The following is a 6,312-nucleotide window of genomic DNA, read 5'->3' on the forward strand; positions in this document are numbered from 1 at the left end:
GTGGGGTCTCCCTGACTGCCCTTTTCAAATTGTACCACCAGCATTCTCCAGCATCTTTCCTGATTTAGCTTCCTTTATAGCATTTGTCACAATGTTTACTATATAATCTACTTTCTTGTTTATTTTCTCTTCCCTGCTATGCCTTATATAGGTGCCATAAGGGTGAGCATTCATCTGTTTCATCCTTGATGGAACCGCAGTCCATACTATCTCCTTGCCCATAGTGTGTGCCCAATAAATATTTATTATATCAATATAACCAAAGGCCAGGCACGGTACTAAGCACTCGAATGTATTAATTCATTAATCCTCACAACACACCTATGAGATTTGCTGTTATTATCATTTCCATTTTTCAGATGAAGAAGTTGGGGTACAATGAGGTTGTTGGGGTGAGTCCAGGACTCAGACCAGGTGATGTGACTGTTTCTCCAGCTGCCACCTTGCTTCTATCAATAGCACACCCTGCACAGTGTGGAACAAGACAGGAGCTGGTGGGAACGGTGACAACTGGAAAAGGCTGACCCTGCCTGCACGCATTCCATTAAAAAAGAGAAATCTTGTTCTGGACCCAAACAAAATAGTCTGTTGACTTTACTTAGCCCTTAGCCCGCCAGTTAGATGAGGATCACCTAACGTAGAATTGCAGACAAAAATAGGCTTTTATTGGGTGGGGAGGGAGTAGAGAGTTAAAGAAATTACCCAACCAATCTATGGTGTTGAAGAACCCACAGGTATGTTTTCCTTGGCTGTTTGCCCTCTGGCAAGAGGGTCTGCGCTAAGGGACATTCAGGGGAATGGTTTGAACAGTCATCTTCTTGTGGCCCTTCCTGGAGAACTAATCTCAAGGGCCACCCAAAAGACAAGCGGGTGTTTGACTGTCACAGGTGGTCTCCGGAAACAGCAGCAGCTTCACAGAGGAAGGACAGAGCCACAGACATGTTCCTTGTCTTGGCATCTTCTGTGGCTATTAAGGCACACTTCCGGGGATGCCCCAGATCACCAGTTTCTTTGGCAGTGGGGCAGTATGGCTGAGACACCCAGCTTGCTTCAGAACCCAGCCATCTCACACTTGGGCATCCAGTACAGGTGGAGCAGGGATTGAAATGCCAAAGCCAGTCCTGTTGTCTGGCCCCGCGAACCCATGACTAAACAACCCAACCCACTACCAACAAATCTGCCCGGCTCTCACATGCACCAGGTCTGGTTCCTCTGGCATCACCACTATGAAGAAAGTGGTCACCAGCTCTGGCTGGAGGCCAGGCTCAAGTGCAGGAAGGTTTCCCAGGGAGCTGCAGATATGAAAGTATTCAATCTGCATGATGCTCGACATGGCTATCTGCTGACTAGAGTATCTTTAAGTATGAGTCCCTTCAGACCCCAGAAAGTCTGTTTCTTTTTGTAGTGAAATGACTCTTTGAAGGTGTTGTAAACCATTTTTCAAAAAGGATAAATATATTAATTTTCATGAACCAGTGAATATTCAGAGCAAAGTTTGATGGCTGTACAAAAAGCTTATTGCTGCCACACACGCCGTACTACACAAACTTCTGCCTCTGTCAGTCCTGAATGTTGACCTCTCTAAATTTTCATGAATTTCTGTTTCATGAGGGTAATTCTTTGATATGGCAGTGGCATACACATAAAATACTAAATATAAAAAAATAAAATAAAACAAAATGCCAAAGTCTTCAGAAATGCCTTCAAACAATAATATTCAGAAGTCACAAATACTGTTGGATACCAGGGATTCACTGACGTCATGACCCAGACTGTAGGAAAAATATAAAAAATATTTCCTTTGGTGGGGCAGCTATGGCCAGATAATAATCAGCCCAATCTCTCCATGCAACTAAAAAGGGATAGAAGGTGTCAGTTCCTCTAACACTCAGTCACCATGAACTGAGCACCTAGTGGTGCAGTCACATGCAGTAGGATGGTCGACAGGCATGAGACAGGTGCATCCCAAACAGTGAGCGCAGCCACGTCTCACATGTGTGGCTGACAGCTGTCAGAATGCAGAGGCACCAGGCACCACCTGGGATACATTGTTTACTAGGGGGACAAAGAAGCAAAGAGCTGAGGTCAGTGGGGCTCTGCTGGAGGAAAGTGTTCTCTAAGGGGAATGTCAGGTCGGCAGGTTGGACAAGAGTGTTCTTCAGAGACAAGAAGGACTGTGGAAATGTCACAGGGTCCAGCTCTGGGTGGCTTGCCCCATGGCACAGCGAAAGCCCATGAGCCCCAAAGCAGCAGAACAGGGCCCACGTGGGCTGAGGTAGAAGGGGCAAACTCCAAGTCCCCTCTGCCTCGGATGCCACCTCATTCCATGGGACAGAACTCACCCTTGGCACTCTCTTCGCATCTCACTGAGCCTCTACATCTGTGAGTGGGTGCCACTAGCTTCTCTGTGCCCAAGATCTTGCTTAGGCCTTGAAGTCAAACATACCTGGGTTCAGATTCTTGTTCTGCCACTTACTGGCTGTGTGGACCTCACACAATTTAGTGACTCTTCCAGAGTCTCTGTTTCCTTGTCATCAAAATGGCACAGTGTCTAACTTGGAGGATTACTGAAGAATTAAATGAGAATAGGCAACTATAGAACTACACGTATTGTGTTAGCACAGGGCACATAATAGAATTATCTCTTAGGAAAAGTGCTTTGCAAACTATAGAGGCCAATGCAAATTAGTTGTAATGATTTTTGCTAAATGTAACCTCCATGAGAGTGGGGGGTTTTGTCTGTTTTGTCTACAGTTATGCCTCCAGAGTCTCAGACAGTGCCTGGCACACAATAGACATCAGTTATACTTGTGGCATAGATAAATGACTGCAAGCCCAAAGGAGGTATACAAACTGAGAGGTCAGCAGGTGGCAGTGGGCCAGGACTAGAAGCTGCAACTCCACATGGGCAGCCCCCACTCTGCTGCAGGTGTGCCAGCTCATGGTGTGTGTGGTGCAACCCTGGCTGCCTTCCTGGAGCTCAGTTGCAACCCCCAGACCTGACCCTTCCGGGACCTTCTCTAGCTGCAGGCTGGGTAGCATATGCCTGTCCCTCTGTGCTCCATCCAAGCTGGTTTCAGTAACCACCTCCAGGCAGGGGGCTATTTTGGATCTGCCTGGAGATAAGAGTACAAAAGAACCAGTCTTGGAAGTTGTGGTTGAGACATGGGCTGAGAATACTGGGTTCTCGCCCCACATCTACACTAGAGCCTGAAATAGCCATGAAGCTAAAGAAAATCTCGGAATAGCTTTTGGCTTCACCACAATTCCAGGCTGCAGCACAGCACATACCCAAGAAGGGTGTGGGAAAGTTCTTTGGGGGTGAAAAATGAAAATCACAATATAAAACCCAGGCTTGTCCCAGTTTGGGGAAGAGTGACAGCATCTTCAGTGACTCTAATGGTACAGCCAATAGATGGTAACCAGTGAGGCGAGGTCATGGAGCCAGCAGTGTGGCCCTAGCTGAGGGTGTTGAGCGCTGGAGAGCCCTAGGTGAGAGCTTCCGAGTATCCAGAAGAATTTCAAAAGTATTCCACTCACCAACATGCGATCTTCCCAGGCAGGGGCTGTGGAGGGACCAAGGGCCTTAAGTCCAGAGCCAAAGGTGCCAGGCCCTGGACCGTGCATCTCAAAGATGTTCTCCTACTGAGTTCTCATCCCACGTCTGAGCAAAAGGCACTGTGATTCTCACTGCACAGCTGAGAGCACTGAGGCTCACAGGTATTAAGGAATTAGGCTCAGTTAGTGATAGAACTAGGATTTGAATGTTGGTCTATGGCAGGGGTCGGGAAGCTATGGCTCGCAAGCCAGATGTGGCCCTTTTGATGGCTACATCTGGCTCCCAGACAAATCTTTTTTTTTAATTTTTATTAATTTTAATGGGGTGACATCAATAAATCAGGGTACATATATTCAAAGAAAACATGTCCAGGTTATCTTGTCATTCAATTATGTTGCACACCCATCACCGAAAGTCAGATTGTCCTCCGTCACCTTCTATCTAGTTTTCTTTGTGCCACTCCCCCCCTCCCCCTCTCCCTCCTCCTCCCCCCCCCCCCCCCCCCCCCCCCCGTAACCACCATACTCTTGTCCATATCTCTTAGTCTCGTTTTTTTTTTTCTTTTTCTGAAGCTGGAAACGGGGAGAGACAGTCAGACAGACTCCCGCATGCGTCTGACCGGGATCCACCTGGCACGCCCACCAGGGGCGATGCTCTGCCCACCAGGGGGTGATGCTCTGCCCCTCAGGGCATCACTCTGCCGCAACCAGAGCCACTCTAGCGCCTGGGGCAGAGGCCAAGGAGCCATTCCCAGTGCCCGGGTCATCTTTGCTCCAATGGAGCCTTGGCTGTGGGAGGGGAAGAGAGAGACAGAGAGGAAGGGGGGGGGGTGAAGAAGCAAATGGGCACTTCTCCTATGTGCCCTGGCCAGGAATCAAACCCGGGTCCCCCGCATGCCAGGCCAACGCTCTACCGCTGAGCCAACTGGCCAGGGCCTTAGTCTCGTTTTTATGTCCCATCAATGTATGGAGTCCTGCAGTTCTTGTTTATTTCTGATTTACTTATTTCACTCCAAATAATGTTATCAAGATCCCATCATTTTGTTGTAAATGATCCGATGTCATCATTTCTTATGGCTGAAGAGTATACCATGGTGTATATGTGCCACATCTTCTTTTTTTTTTTTTTATTATAATTTTATTTTTTTAATGGGGTGACATCAGTAAATCAGGATACATATATTCAAAGATAACAAATCCAGATTATCTTGTCTTTCAATTATGTTGCATACCCACCACCCAAAGTCAGATTGTCCTCTGTCACCTTCTATCTTGTTTTCTTTGTGCCCCTCCCCACCCCCTATCCCTCTTCCATTCCCCCCTCCCCCCCGTAACCACCACACTCTTATCAATGTCTCTTAGTTTCACTATTATGTCCCACCTACGTATGGAATAATACAGTTCCTGTTTTTTTCTGATTTACTTATTTCGCTTCGTATCATGTTATCAAGATCCCACCATTTTGCTGTAAATGATCCGATGTCATCATTTCTTATGGCTGAGTAGTATTCCATAGTGTATATGTGCCACATCTTCTTTATCCAGTCATCTATTGATGGGCTTTTTGGTTGTTTCCATGTCCTGGCGACTGTGAACAATGCTGCAATAAACATGGGGCTGCATGTGTCTTTACGTATCAATGTTTCTGAGTTTTGGGGATATATACCCAGTAGAGGGATTGCTGGGTCATAAGGTAGTTCTATTTTCAGTTTTTGGAGGAACCACCATACTTTCTTCCATAATGGTTGTACTACTATACATTCCCACCAACAGTGTATGAGGGTTCCTTTTTCTCCACAGCCTCTCCAACATTTGCTATTAACAGCTAATCGAACAGGTGTGAGGTGGTATCTCATTGCCGTTTTGATTTGCATTTCTCTAATAGCTAAAGAAGATGAGCATCTTTTCATATATCTGTTGGCCATTTGTATTTCTTCCTGGGAGAAGTGTCTATTCATATCCTCTTCCCATTTTTTTATTGGATTGTTTGTTTGTTTGTTGTTGAGTTTTATGAGTTCTTTGTATATTTTGGATATTAGGCCCTTATCTGAGCTGTTGTTTGAAAATATCATTTCCCATTTAGTTGGCTTTCTGTTTATTTTGTTATCAGTTTCTCTTGCTGAGCAAAAACTTCTTAGTCTGATGTAGTCCCATTCATTAATTTTTGCCTTCACTTCTCTTGCCATTGGAGTCAAATTCATAAAATGCTCTTTAAAACCCAGGTCCATGAGTTGAGTACCTATGTCTTCTTCTATGTATTTAATTGTTTCAGGTCTTATGTTTAGATCTTAGATCCATTTTGAGTTAATTTTTGTACAGGGGGAGAGACTGTAGTCTAGTTTCATTCTTTTGCATGTGGCTTTCCAGTTTTCCCAGCACCATTTATTGAAGAGGCTTTCTTTTCTCCATTGTGTGTTGTTGGCCCCTTTATCAAAAATTATTTGACTATATATATGTGGTTTTATTTCTGGACTTTCTATTCTGTTCCATTGGTCTGAGTGTCTATTTTTCTGCCAATACCATGCTGTTTTGATTGTCGTGGCCCTATAATAGAGTTTGAAGTCAGGTATTGTTATGCCCCCAGCTTCATTCTTTTTCTTTAGGATTGCTTTGGCTATTCGGGGTTTTTTATAGTTCCATATAAATCTGATGATTTTTTGCTCTATTTCTTTAAAAAATGTCATTGGAAGTTTGATGGGAATTGCATTAAATTTGTATATTGCTTTGGGTAATATAGCCATCTTGATTATATTT

At 45.0% G+C, this 6,312-nt stretch overlaps 1 pseudogene; it reads left to right on the plus strand.

The window, feature by feature from the left end:
* The first annotated feature begins 1,027 nt into the window (after positions 1-1,027).
* Positions 1,028-1,405, plus strand: LOC136329925 (guanine nucleotide-binding protein G(I)/G(S)/G(O) subunit gamma-5 pseudogene; annotated as a pseudogene).
* The last annotated feature ends 4,907 nt before the right edge of the window (positions 1,406-6,312 follow it).

The sequence above is a fragment of the Saccopteryx bilineata genome, chromosome 3, assembly GCF_036850765.1.
Source record: "Saccopteryx bilineata isolate mSacBil1 chromosome 3, mSacBil1_pri_phased_curated, whole genome shotgun sequence".
Lineage (NCBI taxonomy): Eukaryota > Metazoa > Chordata > Mammalia > Chiroptera > Emballonuridae > Saccopteryx > Saccopteryx bilineata.